Source organism: Eublepharis macularius, chromosome 1, assembly GCF_028583425.1.
Source record: "Eublepharis macularius isolate TG4126 chromosome 1, MPM_Emac_v1.0, whole genome shotgun sequence".
In the NCBI taxonomy this organism is placed as follows: Eukaryota; Metazoa; Chordata; class Lepidosauria; order Squamata; family Eublepharidae; genus Eublepharis; species Eublepharis macularius.
Window position 1 is genome coordinate 25664497 of NC_072790.1, and position 24724 is coordinate 25689220.

The window sequence follows — 24724 nt, forward strand, 5'->3', positions numbered from 1 at the left end:
TGTGCTAAGTACTAGGGCTAGGACGCCCAGCCTCAAATCAGGGGACTGGAGGTCTTGCGAGGGGGGGGAGGTGCCAGTGGGTGCTCAACTCTCACGGATGCTCCAGAACACTTCTGTAGTGTGCTGGGAATAGCATCATTCCTGGCACAATGCAAACAAAATGGGTCGAGCTGGAACCAATTCAGAAAAATTGTCCCCAAATTTGGTGTTTGGGTCCAATTTTTACTGAATTGGCCCCCGGTGCAACCCATTGCAATGCAGACGCATGAGCGACCAGCCCCATTTGCACACCTTCTCCCTCCCCACCAACCACATGAGAAGTGGCTGAGACTGGGAGATCCCCCATCCCCACTGGAGGACTGGTAACACTAAGTACAGATATAACCCTTCTAAGTACAGGTTCCAGTATATTTATCTTTGATCTCATCCCCTTTTGTAATGACATTACAATTTTACCCCCCCCCCCATTATACAGTATTTGAGATGTTCTGTTATAGGCTTTGCATGGTTTGTACCCCACCAAAGTGAACATACCCCAGGAGGCATGTATCGTGGCCTGCCAGGACATGGCAACTCCCCCCTCGCCATCTCTGCAGACTTCTCTAGGCAGCAGAAGTGAAGGCTGAGGTAGGCCTCTGGAGAGCTATCCTACTTAGGGAATGGATCGAGTTTGCCTCACTGGGGACAGTTAGGTAGGATCACAGCTTGGGCAACCAGCCTTAGACGCAACCCTTCCGCTGGCCCAAAATAAAAACCAAAAATATATCGGGCTAGGTTGACATAACAAATTGTGTTTTGGATAGCTGAACGGGAGCAGCACCAGGAATTCTTCTTGTGTGTTTATATAGTGGTCAAGTGACAACCAAGTTAGTCAAAACATTTCACTGCAAAAGCAGCAAGGAGGTTTGCAAGGCAGCTTTTGTTATAATCTCCTGTTTCCACATGCACGGCATTTATGAAAAATAGCATTCTTGCAATGCTAATTTTTCATACCATAGCCTAATTGCAGACTGCATTGGGGGAAATAAAGTTTTAAAAGGATATGGGGGAAAGAACTTTTTTTTTTGCTATTTATGCAAGAGGAGTATATATAAAAAAGTTCCTTTTGCTAAACTCTGTAAAAATCTAATGCACAAACTGTTAGTTAGAGAGGAAAGAAAAACAGACCTATCACAGAAAAGGTGTTCTAGCTGAAGGAGCCATAAGATCGCTAACTCTGGCTTGGAAAATACCTGGAGATTTGCGGGGGTGGAGCCTGGGGAGGGCAGGGTTTGGCGATGAAGTGGGGTATCGTGCTATAGAGTCCACTCTGCAAAGCAGCCATTTTCTCCAGGGGAACTGATCTCTGTCATATGGATAGCAGCTATAATTCGGGAGAACTCCGGGCCCCACCTGGAGGTTGGCAACTGTAAGGAGCCATTGTTCCTGGTACAGGGGAAGGGAGAGGAGAGATAGGAGAGGATTGCTCACAGGAACTCAGAGTGAGAGATACAAACAACAGGGGGCTGCCACCTTGAACCCCTGCTGTGTTAACCACTAGGTACAGCCGCTCCTGCCTGTTCCCTCACAGACAAACACTGCGCAAGATGAGTAGCCATGTTAGTCTGTAGCAATAGACAAGAGCAAGAGTCCAGTAGCACCTATCAGACTCACAAAACTTGTGGAAGGGTATGAGCTGTCGTGAGTCACAGTTCTGAAGACGCGAGCTGCGACTCATGAAAACGTTGCCTGTTGCCTCAAAATGTCCAGCTTCTATTTTGGCCCCGCAGTGCCTAAGCTTACGTTGACAGCGGTGGAGACTGGCACCCTTTAGAGGCTGCTGTAAGGATTGTAAGGAAAATGCAGTACGTTTGCAGTTTCAAAGAAGAGGGGGAATGAGAGAAAGTGTGTGTGTCCCCCCCCCCCCAATTTGGACTCTGCATAGCAGCTCCTCTTCTGAAAAGCATGCTGTCAACCTCAGTAATTTTAGTAATTCAGAGCTCTAGCAAAAGTCTGACTTTTGACCACAAACTTTCCTTGTTACTCTGCACCAACTACATTCCCATGGAGTAATCCTGTCAAGGGGTTCACCTACGTCTGCAATCTCCTGATTAAGCTAAGAGAACAGGAAGCATTTTGGGGGTTTGAACCTGTAGCTTCTCTAAGGACTAAAACGTCTAAGGAAACAGCTACAGTGACTACATGAGAACACTAGGGCCGTTTCCAGACGGCTTACCTGGCTCCGGAACGTTGTGCCATCTTGCGGGGAAAACACGAAATATCGCGTTTTCTCGCGCGAGTTTTGCACGACGTTGCATAACGTTGCGCAAAACTCGCACGAGAAAACACGATATTTCGTGTTTTCCCCGCAAGATGGCGCAACGTTCTGGAGCCAGGTAAGCCGTCTAGAAACGGCCTAGATCAGCTGCGCTGGATCAGATGAAACGTTCATCTAGACTAGCATCCCATTTCCAACCATGAACAGTCCATTGCACTGCACAGACAACACTTCATATAATGACCTACTTATGCATTATATATACTCTTATTGTCTTAACAGATGAGTAAATGAAAAGAGTCATTAGCCTCTGTATCCAGGTCAGAAGGTAATATCAGTTTATTCCTGTGCAAGGTTGATGGATTTCCACTCCATACAGCTCAATGTGGTACCTTCTTGAGATGTTTCAACATACTTCACAAAGAACTAAGACATCTCGTGCGACACGAACTGTCACTGGGGTAATTGGCTTGAAATGTGAAAAAGATACAAGCCAATGTTCTTGAAGCATTAGAAAGACTCCCAAATACAGTCCTGTTGTTGCACGCTGTATCGTTTCTGTTAGGTTACATTCTTGAGTCCCCACTTGCTCCTTTATGGGTACAGTAGCATGGTTCTACTAATGTCTTTCTTATATTTGTCCTTCAGAAAAGAAACCATTCAGAAATTCCTTACCTTAGAGCACATGTTTTTGGGAAGCCTCATTTCCTTGTGTTTAATGTTGCTAACATAAGGCTATGATGACCTCAAAGGCATATCACTTTCCATAGAGCTTCACACACCCATTCTCAATCGCATTTGCCAGAGTGAGGTTTGAATCATGAAAGTATATACCTCTGGAAAACGTGGCTGGTCTACTGGACATGAATTTTGTTCCAGGATTTTACTATCACGCTTATTCTCATCTGAGTGCCTCCCCTACCTACAAACCTTCAGGTCCTGAATTCTCAAGCCCACTGTGGACTCAGGGCCCCCTTCCTCAGACACTCTGTGGCTTAGCTCTTGGCTACCTAGCTTCCTCCCTGTCTTGAATCTTCCTTCCTGTCTTGGGGCTGATGCAGGGAAAATCAACCATGGAAACAGTGTGGAAAAGTACCCTGCAGCAGCCTACCTGAGAAATGGGGTACAGAGTCAACAATGGACTGCAGAATTAAGGATCTAAAGGGTGGAAACTGGAAGAAGAATACTTCTAGTCCCTGGGGTGGATCCAATTATCCTCCAAGAAGCCTTCTTCCAACTTAAGTGGCTCTTCCTCCAACGAAAGAAACACTTAAGTTGGAGGAAGGTTTCAAATGGAGAAATAGGACAAGGGTGGGATCAGCTCCACTAAATCTGGTGCAAGGCTTCCCTCTACCAGACTCAACTTTCCCTCTCAGCTGTTAGAATTTTCATAAACATTCCATGTGATCCAGGGCATTTTTTCAGTTGGAACGTGGGGGAAAGGAGTTCCGGAACCTCTTGAAAATGGTCACATGGCTGGTGGCCCCACCCCCTGATCTCCAGACAGAGGGGAGTTTAGATTGCCCTCCACGCCGCTCAGTGGCGTGGAGGGCAATCTCAACTCCCCTCTGTCTGGAGATCAGGGGGCGGGGCCACCAGCCATGTGACCATTTTCCCCGAGGGCAACCCACTGAGTTCCACCACCTCTTTCCCCAGAAAAAAAGCCCTGATGTGATCATAGCTGAACCTGGGCTTGGAGGAGAGCCATGGGGAACAGTCAGTTTTCAGCACATTGTCTTTCATAATCTTTTATCTTCTCTTCTTCTATTTTCAAGCTTTTATAGGATTCTAATTAAACCATCCACTTTTACTCTTACTAATACATGCAGTTCTGAATGCAAAGAAATGCAATATCATGAATAGCAATCAAAATGGTTTAAGTATTCAAGGGCAAAAAGGCAACATGTAAAAGCGTATTCTTACCTCAACACCTCATCTAACTCAACTAATGAGCCTACTTATCAGCACTGAAACGTACAGACCCTGAGAGCATTGGAAGATAAACTCTAGTAAATCTCAGTTATATGGTACAACATATCTCATTAACTCTCAAATGATTGACTGGCTCACTGCCGCATGAACACGTACATGAGATAACTCTATCTGACGGGGCAGGACAGCATACTAATTGGCAAAATAAAAGGCCTTCTTGTTCTGGTGTTTTGAAATTTATTCTCGTCCTATATCGTAGATGTTCAAATTGTATTGCTCATACCAGACTGTTTATTTTACTTAAATTAGCTGCTTCAGCAAAACACGCTGGGAGAAAAACACAGTAAAAAGAGTTGGAATTTGTTGGAAATAACACCGAAGTGTGTATCAAAGATGAGGAAATGCCCTTGGCCATTGCCCTTTGTAGTGTTCACAAGCAAGATTTGCCTCCCAGAAAGGAGAACATCTACAAGCAACAATGATAATCATTCTCTAAGCATTTTCTGAACTCAAAAATATTTTGTTTTAAGGCTCATGTTTAGCACTTCTATATATATATATTTGGGGGGGGGAGAGAACTTCTTTACGGTTTTTTTAAGGTGCCAGTATTCAGAACCATCACCAAGAAAAAGCTGTGTGTACACATACACACACACAACAAAAACTGTAAAACTAATGGTACTTTGGTGGGGGTAAGGTTTGCACTATTTTTATTCCTATATTGAAATGGTTAATATCTGAATATTAACTATCTTTAAATAATATTTACTACCATGTATATGTGATATGATTCACTCAGCATAAATGCATGCTTAAGTTACAATTTTTAACTCAATGGTACAGCAATTATGTCAAAGTCTCTTAAAGAGACTTACTGTATCACGTTCATGTGACATCACCAAAAGAAACGTAGAGCGGTCTCTTCCCCAATCCTGGGTTCCTGTCCAGAAGATCTACTTCCCACTCACTTAAAAAATGGGAGGGAAAAAATAAAAAGAAGGGGAACAGGATAGACAAGTGACCGACTTGCCTTTTCAATAGTAGAAGAGAAAATCCTTCATTCTTGAAAATGGACGGCTCAATATTATCATAGCTCAGCAGCAAAACACATGCTCCGCATTCAAAGGCCCCATTCCTCATACTGCCGGTGAAGGGATTTCAGGAAGTAATGCTGAAAAAGTCCTCTTTCAACTTTCGAGAACCTTTGCCAGTCAGAGCAGACAATACCGCACTAAGTGAACCAACAGCCTGACTTGTCAAAAGGCAGCTTTGTATATGCATATCCTTTATCACGCTTGAAGGATTTTCTGGGCAAGTCAATGGGCCATAAACAAATATTCAAATAGGAATAGTGTGACATTTCTGTGCAGCTTATGAACAGCGTCATTACACATTTCCCCAGCAAGAGTTCATGACTGAATTTATTAATGGCGTATGCCAAATTGGGGGAAAGTATTATTAATTATTATTTATTTACTTCATTCATATTCCTTATTTCTCCCTGATGAGGGCTCAAAGTGGTTTACGTAAATCTCCATTTTATCCTCGCATCAACCCTGTGAGGTAGGTAGGCTGAGAATTTCTGGAATATAGGCTACAAGGTCTGACATTCAGTCATTATGGAGTTAATGTATTTACCCAGTGTGCTATTGTTTGAATTGACCTGGAAGAGAAACTTAGCAGAGAGCCAATAGCCTAATCTAACTCAAAGCCCAGGAAACGCAGATGTGTTTGTAAACTACTATTGGTCAATTGATCAAGTGATTTCCTCTCTAAGGTCAAGGAGAAGGAGATCTCCATTACTGGTGTGGTCTAAGTTTGTACTCCACAGTGTCTGGATGTAGCTGAAAGCAAACAAAGTGTATGATTCAAGAAGATCCATCACAACTCTGAATTTAAATTATTTTTTAACCCCTTTTCCCAACAAGAATGTGTGACTGGCCCAAGGTGACCCCCCCCCGCCCATGGCAGAGTAGAGATTCGAACTAGGGTCTCTCAGGTCCTAGTCTGACACTCTATCCAATGCACCACATTTGGGGCTGCACTTAACAGGTGCTCACTGCAGCACACTGCGTCGATAAATGTGCGATTATGTCTCAGTGGTGCGTAAAATACATAGTGAGGTCAGCTGCATTAAGTTCCTGCGCCAAGTTAGGAAACAGCTACCTTTCGTTCAACTTTAAAAAACTATCAATATTATACTAATTTTAATAAGACGGGAAAGATTTACTTTATTTTTAGTTCAGACATGCAGTCATGTGCTAGGTAACTCAATACCCACAGTAAAAAAAAATATGAACTATGAAAATGTCCTACAGCTGGCTTTAATCAGCTTCCTTTGTTTAACATTAGAAGCTAACCTCCACAAGACATATACAAGCTGCACATCCTTCAGGTAATCACATCCAGATGGGATGCTCTCACTGAACATCATGCTCAATATCATAAAGAATATACTGTGAAACAAGCACCTTGGCATAGGCCTTGAGGCCTGCTTACTTCTGGTAACATGGCAGGTCTTCAGTTCTTGCCGATATGGAAACAATGCAGAAAACTCCCCGTGCGAAGGGCAAAGGGGCTCGACTCAGACTAAGGTTTAAGCAGTTTGTCTGCAGTGGCAAATATTACATTCATAACGATGGCTTTATTACTCTAGGAAAAAGATCTTTCCAACATTAGTCTTTAGTGTTTCTGCTGCACCGGAGGCCAAAATGTCTTGTGGCTTTTCTTCTCAAATATTAAACAAGGTTCCCCCCCCCACCCCAGTATCTTCAGTTTGGGGGCAAGATTTTGGAAACAAGACACCACTTTGGGCCCCGATAGCTGGCTCTCTTTAGAGATAGAAGGGAGAACCTGTGGATCTTTCGAGATCTGTCCCTGGAATTTGATCCGTCAAGTTGACAATGCTGGCAATTCCTGGCACGGACAGTGAAATCCTAAGCAGAGTGACTCCAATCGAAGCCCAGACTGGAAAAACTCTGTTTAGGATTTCACTGTGAATCAATCAACACCAAGGGCTGGATGAAGATCCACATTCGGATGCTGGATTTACACAAAGACAGGTGATAAGAGGCAAAGCGGACCATGTGGGGCAGGGAGACTGGCCAGGTCTGTACAGGATCATACCCTCTCTGGAAAACGGAGGCTCTCAGGCTGACACTGTTCATGAATCCAGGAGCTTTAGGTTCTCCTTGTAGCAGCACTGGCCCAAGGTGCCTTTTGCCAGTAACATCTGGGTTGATGGCTGCACCCCTTACAGGAGAATAAGAATTAGGCAAATGTCATTCATGTGTTGGCAGCCACCCAAATTAGCTATTATACTCAGGATTCTCTCTCAAAAGTGTTCAAAAGCAGCACGGGATGAAAACTACTATCACCTCCTGATTGCAGTCAGCAGCAAGGAACATATAATTCTTAATTTCCATTGGCTTCCAAGTACAACTGAAGTTGGTAGTTATAATTTATAAACGGCCAAAATAGCTGGGGCCCAGCATAGCTTGGAGAGTACTTTTATACAAACAAAATATCATCATCGTTAAGAAGTCCTAGTAAAATTATTGTATTTCATCTGCTCTGGATATCAGCTGTTAGGCTCATGGGCTATACTGTGGCACCTACACTTTGCGATTGCCTTCCTAAGGAAATTTGCCGAACCTCCCCCCTCCTCCTTCTCTTCGTCATCGTCGTCATCGTATTTCTAGTCCGCTCTTACCACAAGTGGGCTCATAGCAGAGTACAACAAATATAAAACAGCATAAAGATTCAGTTCAAAATCCACTAAAAACATGAATAAAAGCAGCGTTTTCTAAAAGACAGCAGCAGCGGTACACATATTGCATGACCCAATAACAACAACAAACCATGGGCCAGGGTGGTTAACTGCTAGACGTTAGCAAAATGGGGCGGGGTCATTTACCGCCCCCTCCTGTGGCAGTAAAAGTGTGTGTGTGTGTGTGTGTGTGTGTGTGTGTGTGTGTGTGTGTGTGTGTGAGAGAGAGAGAGAGAGAGAGAGAGAGAGAGAGAGAGAGAGAGAGAGAGAGAGAGAGAGATTTTATGGTGCGGTGTGTTGAAACGTGAATTACTGGAAGAAAGAGGTAATAATTTTTTTTTTAAGTTAGTGGGGATGCAAATTCTTAAGTGAGAACATTTAGTAAACTAGCTCTGGCCTTCAGAACATGAGCTATTTAAACACAGGTAAGGGAGGCAATAAAAGCTAATTTGGAAGTTTTGATTCTTAGTCCAGATTACTCCTACAAATTGAAGAATGGGAAGAAAGTGTAGCAACATTGAAGCATGTAGCCACCAACGTGTGAGAGAGGAAGATTGCGAAGAAAGAAAAATTGATACTGGAACCATCTTAATATGAGTTATTATTATCCTGAGTGTATCTTTACTTGTATGTATTATATTGACTATAAAACAAAAAAAAACTCATTATGCCGTGAACCATCCCATAACAGAGGTTAAGCCTCAATCTTGAGTTAGCTTTCTTGTTTACAAGTAACTAAACTTTTACTTTGTGTATGCGTGTGTGTGCTTTTCACACCTGAAATATGTATTTATTTAGTTCATTTATACCCCACCTTTCTTCCCAATGAGGAACCAAAGCAGCTTCCATTGTTCTCCTCTACTCGTTTTGATCTTCACAAAAACCCTGTGAGGTAGTTACACTTATGTGTGACAGGTTCAAGAGCAGGGATTTGAACCTGTCTCCCTCAGTTCCTAGTCAGACACCCTAATCATTACACAACATTGGGACAAACATTGCTGCAAGAAATGGCTGCCACCCATATATATTTGAATATCTATCTCTAGATCCCACCTCATAGATGGAAAAGCAAAAATAAACTTTTGTTACCTACAGACTGAAAACAGTTTTGCTTATAATCCCACAATGCAGGGCTTTTTTTCAGGGGGAACGCGGGGGAACAGAGTTCCGGAACCTCTTGAAAATGGTCACATGGCTGGTGGCCCCACCCCCTGATCTCCAGACAGAGGGGAGTTTAGATTGCCCTCCACGCTGCCAAGGGGCGCAGAGGGCAATCTAAGCTCCCCTCTGTCTGGAGATCAGGGGGTGGGGCCACCAGCCATGTGACCATTTTCTCTAAGGGCAACCCACTGAGTTCCACCACCTCTTTTCCCAGAAATAAAGCCCTGCCACAATGTATGAATGATACAGCAAAAAAAAAAAATGGTGCACGCAAGAACAGAGCTTGGCTATTTTATCTTGATGTTCTGTGTCACAGCCAATAGGAATTTTATTTGACAGTCTGAAAGTGTAATTTTTTTTTACAGTGAAAGGAAGAAAAATATCAAGGCTAATAAATAACGAAGGGCCTTCTAGGGGAAGTCTTAGAATATATCCTACGCTGCCTAGTATATATTGCTTTAATTGCGTCCCCTTAATTTTAGTAGTTGATTTGGCTGAATGGTCAAGTGATTGTCCTTTTCAAAGAAGAAATCAGGATAACATTTCAAATAACTTGGTTAATCTCTTTTGGCTGTTAAGAAAAACTTCTGTGGGTATCAAATTTTATTGCATTCTAGGCATTTATAAATTGACTGGCTGCTCGTTTACCTTAGTCGTCGGTTCCAGTTAGAGCCCTCCACACAGCAGAAGAAAGACATTGCATTGAACTTGACATACCACAAGTGAAAGGAAGTTCAATGAGTTGAGGGCCACATCTCACCCCCCCCCCCCTCCAAGGTCCAGGTGCAAAAGCTGGCGAAAATTTGCTGCAGCAGGCAGTTATTTTGAAGCAGTTTTCTGGTTCAGTGTTTTATCAAGCCCATGAGTAAAATATTCTGAAAGCAACAGCAGTTTTCGAATCACGGCTCCGAATAAAAAGGGGGGAGGGGCAACCTAAATGCAGTCATTTAATCATGGACAGCGGAACATCTTGATGTAAAATATGAATGAAAACTACAGTTCATGCTTTTTTTCTTGACGATGCTGATCGTCCGCAATACTGCACAGATGTGTGAAGTTAAAAAGGGCTGTGATGGTTACATATTGACTATTGGGTGATACAAATATAGTCTAATGTCTTGCCTCACCAAGTAAAATCTCTCCCTTACACTGCAATCCTTTGCAGAGTTACCCCAGTGTAAGCCTATTGCTTTCAACTGACTTAGAATGGAGTAACTCTGCATAGGATTGCAGTGTTAATAAGGAAAGCCACTCATCTCTTCCTGCGCAGCTTGTTCATGGAAGGGATCCCCCATATGGCTCCATGGAATCCTTTAACTAATCCTCTACTTGTGGCCCTCAGAGAGGCACACAGGGTGGATCCAACCATCCTCCAAGGAGCAAACTAAATGGTTCTTCCTCCAGCAGAAGAGCCACATACTCTGAAGGAAAACTCCATATTAGAGGAAGACTTCAAATTTGCTCAGAGTCTCTCTACACGAGACCCCTCTGTGCATGTTTCTCAAGTGTAGGGAGATGCAATGTTAGCTGGGAAGCATAGATTTAAAAGACAGAGCCGGCAGAGATTGCTCCTCAGATAATTTATCAATTTCATCTTCACCTCAGGGAAGTCTCTGTCAATTTCACCTCTCCAGTCTAAGACTGTGTGGTATCACAACCAGAGGGCAGTGAGGAATGGAAATGGGCTGGAGCTGCCTTCCAGAGCCGGGCTTGGACCTGGATAGGTTATAATGGGCTGAAGTTTCCCCTACAGCATCTCACAGCTCCCTCACACAACTCCAGTGTATAGCAAAGCCTTTGCCCTGTTGCCGACTTTGTCTTTTCAAACTATCCTTCCTGGCTAACAATTGCATCTCCTGACGTGTTCTTCACGTGTCAGATGTCTTGTGTAGAGAAACTCTCAAATGATTGGAAGGATAGGGGTAGGATCCACCCCACGCTGTAGAGTGTACTGCAATGGACCCCGCCATTACCTGGGGGGGGGAGGCCTGGGCATGTCTCCTAGACAGTAATTCAGCAGTCCCATTCATGCCCAGGCTCACCCAAGTGTATGCGGACAGGAGACTATCAGGCATTTGGGGGGGGGGGGTGATCCCACGCCAGAAAAAGCCGAAGAATATTTCAGTGCATTCAACACTGCGTGCACCTATCCCAGTCATGGGTGAGTTAGGCAAGCTCCAAGGAAGCTCCTTCTAAGCCCTGCCAGCAGTCATTCCCACATGGAACAGTGTGGCATGCCAAATATTCTTTTAAATAATATATTCTTTATCGTATAGAAAGGGTTTTTTTCTGCAGGGGCATCAGAAGGAAAACTTGGTGACAATACACATTTCAAAATCATCCAGCTCGTGTGGCCTAAAGTGAGGGTAGAACTCCTTCGATCTTTCACACATCTCATCCAGCAGTTTGGATTCCTTCTGTGCCTTCTCTTTTTACCCTTGTGGAGCAACAGTGATTATCCTCCACTAGCAATATAGGGAGTTAGATCTTATGAATGTGCAAGTGGGTAGAACTCCCCCCCCCATCCACTCGCCCATGCTGAGAGGTTGGCAAAGCCTCGTGAACAAATGAGGCATGGGAAGGCTTCAGTAAAGAGTGGGGAAATCAGGAAAAAATGCCCCCTTCGCTCTTGCACAAGTAGAAATCCCTCACCCTCAGAGGGTTTTTAGGGTACACAATGTGTGTGTGTGGTGGGGGACGGGACCACTGCACATCTGCAGAATCCAACCTACTGATTTTTACACTCAAGCATATCCAGCTGGAAGGTATTCTCAACAGTTGTGAAACCTGGAGTAATTACTATATTCAAAGTCTTCCCTTAGATGCATTAACAGATGCAAGAATTCACTTAGAGGTGCTTTGGTTTTATAGTGACTTGTTTCATATCATGCTATCAGAATTACTCATCTAAGCTTTCTTGAGTCATAGATTCACGCAACAGCGTCACCATCTTTGCTATTTATTTTTAAGACTTACATGTTTTAGATAGTAGATAGTAGCCACACTCCCTGCTTTCAGATAATGTGTCCACACTTGAAGTTTTAAAAAGCACAGCAATAGAGCAAAAGTGCACTGCTAAGAAAACATATTAAGACAGTAGCAAACATCTTCAACACAGCTATTAATTCGATACCACCACATGCTCAATGTGCAGTTTGCACAACATGACATGTGGTTGCTTGTGTGGAACCATGTCGCTTGATTATCTTATATCCGGTCAGTGACTATCACAATGCCAAAATCTCTACTGTGTTAGGCTTGTAGCTTTAAGAAAACAGAGAATTTTCCAGGCATAGATTTACCCAAAGAATTATTTTTTTGTTCGAAAACTGTATTTTTCTAAAGCTTTCTTAATTAGAACAAATAGTAGACCTTTTGAAAGAGCAAAACATTTTCCAAGTCATTAGCGGTCCAATTTTAGGGTTTTTTTAAAAAAGTATACAGGTATTGTTCTAAGAAAGGTGTTGCATTCTCTTTGCCACAACTACTCATTAATAGAGAAATTAAGCATTAGAAAGTGTAGAAACAGCGAACACTAGGTGTCAGTGTAAGAAATGGAAAAATATCAAAAACCTCTTGTTCCCAATCAGGTGGATAAAGCTAAAAAACCAGAACCAGCTGTGACCACATTTGCTTGTAACTGCATAACACTGTTAACAAGCCAATCTTCCTTAGAAAAACTGATTCCCAACCCATCAGGTTCAGTTGAAATCAGATAAGTTGGCTATTAGAAGCAACAATGATTTCTCTCTATTAAATGCCACTGAAGTGGTTGTAAAAAAATTCATCCGAGTACCTTTGCAACATGGGGCATTAATTTAATATGTCAATACTTGTCAGACCGGCATGCAAATGGCAGCTGTCCTTAGCAATGACAGCATTAAACAGGACTTGGGGAGGGGAGAAGATTTCTCCTGGGAAGAACCATCTGGCTCAGGGACTGAAGGCTACTGTGGGCGATTTGGCATGCGCCACTTGGGCTGATCCTGCTAGTCCACTGGATTGGCAGCGTCTCCACGCGGACTGCAAATACTGACACACAATGCCTGATACGGCTGCTTGTAATCATCTTTATAAACATATTCCTTTATTGTAAAAGGTAACGATTCTGAAAGGTGGATTGGAATTAGCTTTCAATTTAATTTGTTGCCCAAGCACAAGGTGAATTCAAGGTAGAATTTATAAGAAATAAGAGCTGTTTTCAAAAATGCCAGCCCTGTATGGAGTAGGACCCTCCCACTCCATAATGTACCATATACGTTACCAACTTATCAAAATCAGTACCTATGGACTACTACCCAGATAAACACAAGGATGCAAATCACTACTACATGCATATGAGGGGATGCCATTTTTCCCCCTTAATGATGACGATGATGACGACAACATTCAATTTATATACCACCCTTCAGGACAACTTAACGCCCACTCAGAACGGTTTACAAAGTATGCTATTATTATTCCCACAACAATCACCCTGTGAGGTGAGTGGGGCAGAGAGAGGTCTGAGAGAGCTGTGATGGACCCACGGTCACCCAGCTGGCTTCAAGTGGAGGAGTGGGGAATCAAACCCAGTTCTCCAGATTAGAGTCCCGCGCTCTTAACCAGTACACCAAACTGGTTCTCAAACTGGCCTTACCCCTTGTTCCTCATTAACTACCACTGTCAAGGGTTCCATGGTCTTGGGGAGGGGGCTTTCCAGGGCTCACAAGGGGCTGCAGCCATAAGGAGGGGGCATTTGTACCTTAGAGAGTCTCTAGGTACCAGGGAGGGTCTCTAAAGGTAATGGAATTATGTTCCCAAACTATCGAATGTAGCCTAATTTGGCGATAGCTACTCGACAACATTCACTTTCTCACATATTGTTTTAAGCTATGCACAAAACTACAGTCTTAAGTTTTCAAACAAAATTTGAAAAATTGTAAGTCAGTCAACAAATCAGTCTAATACAAGCAAACTATCTCTTGTGATGTTGTCAGGTGAATACAAACAGGAGATGATCACAGGTTGGATCCTGACATACCCATACTTCTGTTCCATGAGTGTCAGGCTCTTTCGCCACACCCCCCTCCAATAGCTACAGTCAAACGATAGTCAAATACAACTTTTGAGGGGGTGCACTCAGCTGCAGGAGGAAGAGGAAGGCAAGAAAGAGTTCTGACTGCACATTCTTGAGAAGCATAAAGTCCACTGCTGCTCTCCCTTATTCTTGCCCATCCTATCCTGACTTTGTGTAGGATTTAAATTTTTCCCAATTTGGTTCTGCACCAAGGCAGGCGCGCTTTGAGTTTGGGGCAACTCCAGATATGTTAACTAAATCTATAGTATGAACAGAATGAATACTCCAAAAATTTCCCCAGATAGCTTTTTCTGTGACATCCTTTATCCATTCACATAAACAGAAAAGTACATTCTGGTTTGCCAAATTATATATACAGTCTAGGACTTTGTACTAAGCCTGAATGTTTAGTTAGCCAGAAGATTGTTTCCATCCTGTGATTCATTAAATCCCTATGGGATCTCCACTTCCTTTATTTTATACAATCACAAAGTATATTAGTTTGTCCTATTTTGATAACCCCACTAATTAATGTCCTGCACAGGAAGCTTTATTACTTCTTTAAACAATCTAATAAAACAAGGACTTTTCCTGGTACTGGGTTGGCAGTAAGTGACAGCTACAGATAATTTTCTAAAGACGGGGTGAAACAGGATTTTCCATGAACAGCTTGACACTGGTTAATTTCCGACCAGGACTTCTGACACATTGAAGATTTAATTTTTTTTAAAAAAATCAGAGACATGCAAAATGAAAGCCCGTATTACTATTTTACATAGATTTAGTTTGTGTTAAAAGTTTTGAAATTATAGAGATTTCATAAATCAGGTTTATAGTTCAAACATGTAATCAGGGCTTTTTTTCAGCTGGAACGCGGTGGAACGGAGTTCCAGAACCTCTTGAAAATGGTCACATGGCTGGTGGCCCCGCCCCCTGATCTCCAGACAGAGGGGAATTGAGATTGCCCTCCGCGCCACCGAGCCAACCTCAACTCCCCTCTGTCTGGAGATCAGGGGGCGGGGCCACCAGCCATGTGACCATTTTCTCCGAGGGCAAGCCACTGAGTTCCACCACCTCTTTTCCCAGAAAAAAAGCCCTGCATGTAATACTAATTTCTATACTAGAGGGCTATAATCCTAAGCATGGAGAAATTCCTAAGAAATCAGGGGCCTTGAGTTCCTTGAAATAAATTTCAAAAATATATATTAGGATCTTGGATGCAGCAATAAATTAATGACAAATAATATGAAAGCAAAAAACCCCCACGTTATTTCAGGAGGAAAGTAGTAGTTAAGGTTTGATTGATCCTTCCTGTACTACTTATTGGTTTTTACATGGTTGTGTTGATTTTCTGTATTATCTGTTCAGTTTTCTTCCCTCATGACAATGCCACCAATCCATTCAGGAATTACGTATCAGTCATCAACATTTGTTTTAAATATAGACTGACAAATTATAAAATGAAGTACCCTTTATTGACTTTCTGTGTGAGATGAGAAAAAAATGAAGTGATGATTTGTGGATTTGATTTCTTGGGAAAAATAAATAGAAAGGGGGGAATATTGAAAAGGTAAATTTTGGAGGTATCAAAACTACAAGTATAATGTTTGTCAAGATATGACGTGTTGTAGAGAAAAATGGAAAATGAAACATTTTTTTCTGTTTTTTTCTTTTTTTCTTCTCTTTTTCTCTTTTTCCCCTCTCCTTTTTATTTCTTTCTCTTTCTCTTTTCTATGCCCTTTTTAATTGGGCTTTTAATCTTACCAATCAAATAAAAAGTAAAAAAAAAGAGACACTGAAAAAGATCCAAGTAGCGAACGCAAGAAAAAAATATAAAATGCAAAACCCCTTTAGACAAAGTAGCTATTGAATTCATTAAACATCTGTGAACATGAGAAGAGTGAGTTCTAAGTAGAGAAGAGTCCAGTAGCACCTTTAAGACTAACCAATTTTATTGTAGCATAAGCTTTCGAGAATCAAGTTCTCTTCGTCAGATGCATGATCCGAACTGGTCAAATACAGAAGAGGAGGGGAGAGAGGGGAGAAAGAAGGGGACATATATCACAAGGGGACAGGATGCAACTAGCGAGGAGGCAACCCAAACAAATTTGACTCTGTCAAGCTGGGACTGAATAGATACTATGAATGGTTATCACATTATCACAGGTAACAGATTTCCTTTACAGAGGCATGGTCTAGGGGAGCCCAGTGACGCCTGGTGTGGGCTTTCGGGGACCACAGTTCTCTTTGTCAGATGCATCTGGCAGGGTGAGCTGTGGTTATCGAAGGCTTATACTACATAGTAATTGGATGCGTTCACTGCTACAAACTAACATGGCAAACTGACTCCACACCAAAAGGAGATGTTTACATTTACTAGCAAAGGAATTTGGGTTGCCTCCCCGCTAATTGCATCCTGTCCCCTTGTGATATATGTCCCCTTCTTTCTCCCCTCTCTCCCCTCCTCTTCTGTATTTGACCAGTTCGGATCATGCATCTGACGAAGAGAACTTGATTCTCGAAAGCTTATGCTACAATAAAATTGGTTAGTCTTAAAGGTGCTACTGGACTCTTTTTGATTTTGCTACTACAGACTAACACGGCTAACTCCTCTGAATCTAAGTAGAGAAGAGTGCATGTTTCCCTTCTTTTGATCTCTTCCTAGACCTTTCTAGAGCCTTGATAGTTATTATCTCAAATCTTAGCTTGCTCCTTTCTAATACAATCCCTCATGAAAATGTTCACCATTAATCAGTGCAGGATGAGGAAGCCATTGTAGCATCAAACATCAGGCTAGATAAAATGTGTGTGTGTGTGCGCGCGCGCGCATGGGGGGGGTGATTTCATAAGGCCTACCTGATTCTTTATTACAGCACTTAGCCAGTACATTTACCATAGAAATTTAAGTGCACATTTTACAACCATTTGAACATGGAACATATGAATATATACAGTTTAAAAATGTAATTTCCTAATATCTATCAAAATTTGTAAAAACCAGGAAGTCAGCATAGTTCTAAGCAAGCAACCAAAAATGGAGGTCTACATTCTAATGGGCTTTAACAACCAGAGCACAAAATTTCGCTATCTGGTGTAGTGCAGTAAAATCTGAGTTTGACAACAGTTTCTCTAATTTGTTCTTATCTGAATGTTCTGAGATACCTTCCAAAAAGGGAATAATAAATCTCGTACGTGCTTCCTTATAGAGAGGGCAACTCAGGGACACGTGTTCCTGGGTTTCAACCTCCCCAAGTATACAAGGGCATATCCTCTCATTCCAAGAAATCTTCTTAAATCTGCCATATAAGGCCTACCTGTTGCCTGCCAGAAACTAAGCTGATGATGTTGAGGTCTCCTAAGTTATTAAGATATAGGTGACCAAATTCCACAATAAGGCCAATTTAATAGATACAGCTGGCCCAAAGCATAGTGTTGGTTATACTCCTTATTTAGACTTTTATTCCGAACAATTTGGAAGGAGTGACCGCTAGATGTGGACTCCAGTTTTCTTTTCTTTTCCCAGAAAGATCTTTTAAGGGTTGGGCATATATCCCCCACTGGTGTTTGCAGCGATGATTGACCCATGAATATAGTCAAGCTTCCGTCTTATGCCTCAAATGTTATTTCTAGAGAGCTTTTGAGAAATGTCCCTTGCTTCAGTTTGGTTTGGGTGGTATGGGTGTGATTCTCTGGTATGATGTTGGTCCCCCTGCTTCACTTTGATTCCAGGAGGGTTCCATTTCTTTGCTTCTGTTGGGCTAAGTTGCAAGAGTGTCCCTTGCTTCAGTTTGGTTTAGGTGGAATGGGCGTGATTCTCTGGTGTGATGTTGCTTCTCACATTTCACTTTGGTTCTGGGGGGGATTCCATTCCCATGCTTCAGTTTGGTTCTGTTGGGTTTTCTCTGGGATGAGCTCAGCTTGCATTTGGGAATGTGCCTTGGCCATGGTAGCCTTGCCCCAGTGACTTTCTGTAGTGGTAGTCAGCTTTGGCTTCCCCCCCACAGGAAACAATGAAGTGGATGCCCCCGCACCTGGTCCAATCTTCATGAAATTTGGGGGTTCTTTAGAGGACAATCATGAGTATGTTCCCTGCAAATCTGGTGGAGTTTGGTTGAAAAATGACCCCCCCCCATTCCTGCTCTGCAAAAAAGGCAGGAACTGCTGTTTCTTTGCAAGGAAACAGTAAAGGAACATCTAAGCCTTGAATACCAAATTTTACCAAATTAATTTGGTCACTTCTATTCAGAATACTGAATCTGATGTGCTATTGCCTATTTTTATCTGGAAAAGCTGAATTTTACCAGACCCAAATTGCAAACCCCTAACAAAGAGGTCTTTGCCAGCCACCCACTGAAGTTCATCTAGTACAACTTATCTAGTACATCTAGTACAACATACACAATTTGTCTACCCTTTACCAGCTGTCCACTGTGAAAGTCTTGTAGAATTCTTTGTACAGAAAATTGTTCACTCCTACTTGGAATTGTTGGTCTCAACCAAAGATATATTCAGGTCTTTTGCTGGATAGGTTTTATTGATTGCGTTTCAATTATTAATGCCCAAGGATGTGAATAATCTGTTTGTAGTGATTCATGCTATAAACTGCCAACCTGACCTTATCTAGCTTAACTAGTAATAAAGAGCATTTTTGCTCTTTATTTTTGCTGCCTATCAACTGTTCATTTTGAGCAAAGGTATTATGTTATTCAGCCTGAAATTGTAAGGCCATATTAAAGTAACGCTCTCTCAACTGGTGATGTTTTGAACAGCATCCAAGCTCCCATTCTTTATGAATCTTATTGCGTGGGCAATGGGCGGCAGATAATCCTAGATTATGTGGATTATCTAGAACCATTTCAATCTGGCTTCCAGGTGGATTCAGGAACTCCCCTGATTATTCTAGTCAATTTCTCTTGCTGAAAGAATGTGAGTAAGGCCCATGTTAAAAATCCTGGACTACTCAGCAATTTTTGATTCTATCCACAACGAACTCTTAAGGCAGTTCCAAAGAAGCTGATACTTTTAGTGTACTTTTTCAACATTTACAGAATGGGGTTTCAGATCTGGTAGCTGGTGGTATCTAGAGGTGGGCACAGTCCAGAAAACGGACCAAAATTTTGCACAGTCTGGCCCAGTTCGTGGTTTGCGAACACACAGTTCGTGGGTCTCACCTTTTTCATGAATTTTGGTCCATTCAGGCCAGTCCGTTGGTCCATGAGTCCAGACATCCTGGCGCTGATCTATCAATTCCTTAGGTAATGGAGAAGACGTCCGCAGACCTTTTGCAGGCCTTAAAAACTTAATAGTTTTGAACCAGAGAGCGAGAGCTCTCATTCTGCTCTATGCGAGCAAGGAGGAAGAATTAATTTCCTAGGCAACGGAGGGGTGGACATTCTGCAGCCAATCTTAGCCCTCAAAACCTTGTTAGGCAGCTCTGCCTGCCAACCAGAGAGCTCTCATTCTGCTCAATGGAGCAAGGAGGAAGAATTAATTCCCTTGGCAACCGAGGGGTGAACGTTCTGCAGCCAATCTTAGCCCTCAAAACCTTGATAGGTAGCTCTGCCTGCCAACCAGAGAGCTATCATTCTGCAAGGGAGGGGTGGACGATCTGCAACCAATCTTAGCCCTCAAAACCTTGATAGGCAGCTCTGCCTGCCAACCAGACAGCTCCCATTCCTCTCTATGTGAGCAAGGAGCAAGAATTAATTCCCTAGGCCACGGCTGGGAAAGTGTCTATGTGATGAGTACGGGGGCTCTTCCCCCCACCCTTTTCTGTGTGATTTTGCCTCATTGCAACTTTTGGGTGCTGCTAGCCAATGCAATTGGCATGTGCGACTCCTTGGGGTGGCCACTTTGAGGGTCTATAATTCAGATGTCTGAAATGCAATCTTGACCAAACTTGGCAAGTGGTTGGAGGAGAGGCTGCTGAAGATTCTCTGCAAGATTGGGCTCTCTGGGTGTGAAAAGAGCAGAGCCAGGGCTGCTGGAAGTGACGGACCACAGACTGACGAACTGGTCCGTGAACGGGGCTGGTCTGTGAAAAGTTTGCGGTCTGTGAAAATCGACGGACCATGTGCCAGGGGTCCATGGGGTTTTCCTGGTCCGTGCTCACATCTAGTGGTATTCAATTATATTTCTCCTCTCCATCTGAGTTTCATGCTAGAATGACTACCTGAAATTAGTAATGAGCTAGATAAGGGTGAAAAATGGAAACTCAATCCACACAATGTAGAAACGCTCATGGCAAGTGGTCAAGAACTGGAAAGTTATTTATTTAATTTATGTCATTTGTACACTGTCTTTTCCCCAATGCAGACGCGAAGCAGCTTACATCATTCTCATCTCCTCCATTTTATCCTCATAGCAACCCTGTGCAGTAGGCTAGGCTGAGGGTGTGTGACTAGCCCAAGGTCACCCAGTGATATTCCGTGGCAGAGTGGGAATTCACACCTTGGTCTCTAGTCCAACACTCTAACCACTATAACACTCTGCCTGCCTGCCTTGGAAGTCATACTCTCCCTGAAAAAACAGGTTTGCAGTTTAGGAATGCTCCTGGATTCCCAGTTGGTGGTTATCGCCAGGATTACCAGTAGATATATAATCAGTACAATCCTAAACAGAGTTACTCTAGTCTAAGCCCATTGATTACAATGAGCTTAGACTGGAGTAACTTTGCTTAGGATTGCACTGTAAACGTACTCAAGAAGAGTAACCTCCTCACTGGGTGAGCATGCCCTGGTTACTTCTTCTCTTGTACTTTACATTTGAAGATAGTTTGAAAACTTTAGTTGGTCCATACTGCAGCAGCAGCAAGATTGGTTACTGGAAACAGCTCATGGGAACGTAGCAAATTACTCAGTCTCTACCCACAGTTGCTTCAATCAGTTTCCAAACAGTAATTAAATACAGTAGAAGTATGGTCAGCATATATCACTAGGGAAACAGCAACATTATCTTAATGCGCTAAGATTTATGGAATCACAAAAATGAAGTGAGACCCAGAATATAGTTTGTGTCAAGCTTTTTAGCTATAGATAAATATGTCTATATAAATCTATCACAACGAAATCTTCAAACCAATCCAGTAAAGATACAGAATTAAAATGTGGGAGGAATTGAAGTTTCTAAATTTTTTATTAATTATATCACTGAAATACATCGGCTGAGAGGATTGATCCATTAAGTTCTTGTAAAAGTCTCTCTGATCTTTTCATAAATTAGTTTCATATATATAAACTAAAAAAAAAATAGGACCTTTTAAAAAAGATAATACCTTTCTGGCTTTTTTCTGTACAGCTTGTATCTGAAAGGGTAAATTATTTCAAAAGGCAATAGCTATCCCTTCAAATTTTGTAAAAGCAGCTGAATAATAAATTTTCCCTTTGAACAGAGTGTTTAAAAGTTCTCACATTTTTGTATAAGTTTTCTGAAAAAACAAAGTATCTTCTGGCTGATATTTGAGTATTCGATAATTCTCACCTTTTAAACAGGCTACTGAGTCTACCTGTATCATTCATTATATAATTAAGTTTATTCCTAACTGGAAGAGAAGGAATAGCTATATTAATATTTAAATTACTCCTGGTCCCATCAAACTACTCTCTATATAAATGTCGAAAAGACCTTCTGTGAGATGCAGACAATGTCCCCCTGCTGGTATTCTCCTTCTGAGACAAAGATACTCTTTCTTTCTCTGCATTTCATAAACAACTTTGCTTTCATTTCTTCCTCTGAATTTAAACAAGGATGAACATTTCTTAGCATCTCAAGGGGCACAAATGTAGATCATTTTCTCTTTGTATTTAAATAGTTTAAAAGGGAATCCAATGGGTATGAAATCCTGTCTTCGCTTAATCTTTAGTTTGAAAGAAATCTTTTTAATGAAGTAGAGGAGAAGGCAGACAAGACTTTTGACCATCTCTAACGATACGTGGGTACAATCGAAACGTTCCCATTTAGAGGCCTCAAATTTGAATTCAGGAGGTAATGTTTCAAAATTTCATCAAAGTGTCTCTAGGTAATCCTCCTGTTTGTTATGAATTATGCAAAATGGTCACAATTAAAATTGTCCATCTCTCCAATCCTTCCTTTGACCACTTTATTTAATATTGTTCTTTCTAGATCTATTAACCACTTCTTCTACACTATTAGTTAAGTGCTCCATCTCCTTTTCACCTTTCACAAAATCATTCTTAATGGGCTTAGACTGGAGTAATTCTTTTTAGGATTGCACTGTAAAAGCTCTATCTAATGATTATGTTTTAGTGGTTGAGACTTTATATTTTTGTTTCAACCCAGCATCAGTGCAATCTAATACCCCCATTCTTCTATCCAAATTCATCATATTTCCCTCTATATTGATCATTCGGTCAGTTGTTTTCTGAACTTCACCTACGATATTGATACCAAGAGGCTAGGTCAAATGTATTATATTCAAAATATTTTTGATCTGTCATCTAATGTTGGAAAGCATTCTTCTCCCACTGATTCTATTTATTTTCTAATAAGTCTCTTATTTGTTTCATCTGAGAAATAGGTGCTGTTTTAAGGACAGCAAAAGAAAAAGGGAAATTTATTAGTAGTAGCTATTAATACAACAGCACTGTTGAACCCCGCAGAGGGGGAAATTAAAGAATATGTTTTGGACTGAAAAGGGGGCAAGTTATTAAGAGAGTTATATTTTGTTGTTCGGTTTATGATGCACAGGAGTGCTATTATGCAATATAAACATGGAAACAAAAATTCTTTTAAAAAGGTTCTTTTATAAGTTTTAAAATTTAATTTTACATTTTTCTCCTTTTTAATATCTGTACTCTCAAAATACAACTGGAAAAAATCCAGATTCTGACATAATGAGTTTTCTCTGACAAACAATTCCAAGTAATAGAGCATCTAAAAAATCTGGGGATATAATATAATATAATATATACCATGCACAACTCAAAGAATCAGCAGGAACCTTGAAAAGAGACCCTCCAAAAAGCATTCATTTAAAGCCATTTAAGAAAAACTTGCCAGATATTTAAACATTCTGCAGCACTCAAGGACATATGACTTAGGAATATTTAGCTCCCAGTAATAAGATATATACAAATGCGTTGGCCTTGGGCATTTAATTATCTTTGCAGTTTTACAAAATACAGCTTCCCATATAGTAACATTTTATTTTTTGCTCTCGTCTTATTCAGTTTCATTAAAATCCACTCAAGTGAAAGCAAAATTAAAATAAATATGGCCTCAGAATGTTTCTGAAATATGTAGCTTGCTAACTGTAATTATCATCATCAAAATCAGCACTAGCAGGGCTTTTTTTCAGCTGGAACGCGGTGGAACGGAGTTCCGGCACCTCTTGCGGCACCGCGCTAGCAGCATGGAGGGCAATCTAAACTCCCCTCTGTCTGGAGATCAGGGGGGCGGGGCTACTATCCATGTGACCATTTTCGCCGAGGGTGATTTAAACTTTAAAAAACTCCCCCCTTGTTCCAGCTGACCCAAAGTGACGTCATTGTGTGGTCCTGAGTTCCACCACCTCTTTTCCCAGAAAAAAAGCTCTGAGCACTAGTAATTGGAAAACACGGGACTGGCAAATATGAACATGAGACTGATGGGTGTCTATGGGGATTATCTTCAAGGGATTTTTAAAGGATTTTGGTACTCAATACCAGGTAAAGGCCAAAGCGTGATAATCAATGTGTTGGAACCTACAGGCATGCAAGTGGTAGTTGCTTACAAAAGAGGGATTTCCCTGCTCTCCCAATTTCATTTCCACAGGATCCAACTCAATAGCAGAGATTAATCTCAGCTCTTACACAATGGAAAAGGAGAAAGCACAGAAGGAAGCCAAGATGCATGGGAGAGGGAGAGGAAGATCCTCTTGTACACGTACTTTCCACTTACACATCTATAGGATCCAACCCATTAATTTTTACACTCAAGTACATTAAATGGGAGGTATTCCAAGTAGTTCTGAAAACTGGGGTAGATTAATTAGCAGGTCTATGCCCTACCATTCTCACCAATGGAGGTCCAAAGTGGTCCCCCTCCTGGCCTCTTTTGAGAATGCCATTCCATGAGGTCACATCCAAAAATGATGGCAATCAGGCTGAGACAAATCTTATGTGGGGGGGGGGGATGGTCGGAAGGGAGTTCCGTGAGGATCCAAGCTGGTGCACAGCCTCAGAAAAGATGGTCCTTCTGATGTAGTCAGGCACCTAGGAAAACTTCGTACTAAGCACCTAAACGCTAACATAACAACGTTCCAAGATCCGCAGAGGGCATAGGAGAGCTATCAGAGAAGTAGTGAAGAACGTGGTTGAGTGGGAGCTGTTCTCTGGCTTGGAAACTCAGGGCTCAAAATACTCACCTTGCATTAAAGGCATCAGTACACGAGAAATATATCTATACTGCCAATATCTGCTGAGTGATTTAGAAAGCGATAGCTATCCCTTCTAATACTGAACGTGATTCAGTGATGCATGAATTTCAAAGACTTAACTCATGTTGTGCTATTATCTCCAGCAGAATATAAATAGATGAGCTTCATGTA

At 41.8% G+C, this 24724-nt stretch overlaps 1 protein-coding gene across 6 annotated transcripts in view; it reads right to left on the minus strand.

Moving 5' to 3' along the window:
- SUPT3H (SPT3 homolog, SAGA and STAGA complex component) overlaps positions 1-24724 on the minus strand; it is a 369426-nt gene that overhangs the window by 119987 nt on the left and 224715 nt on the right. The gene's annotated exons all lie outside the window — the stretch shown is intronic.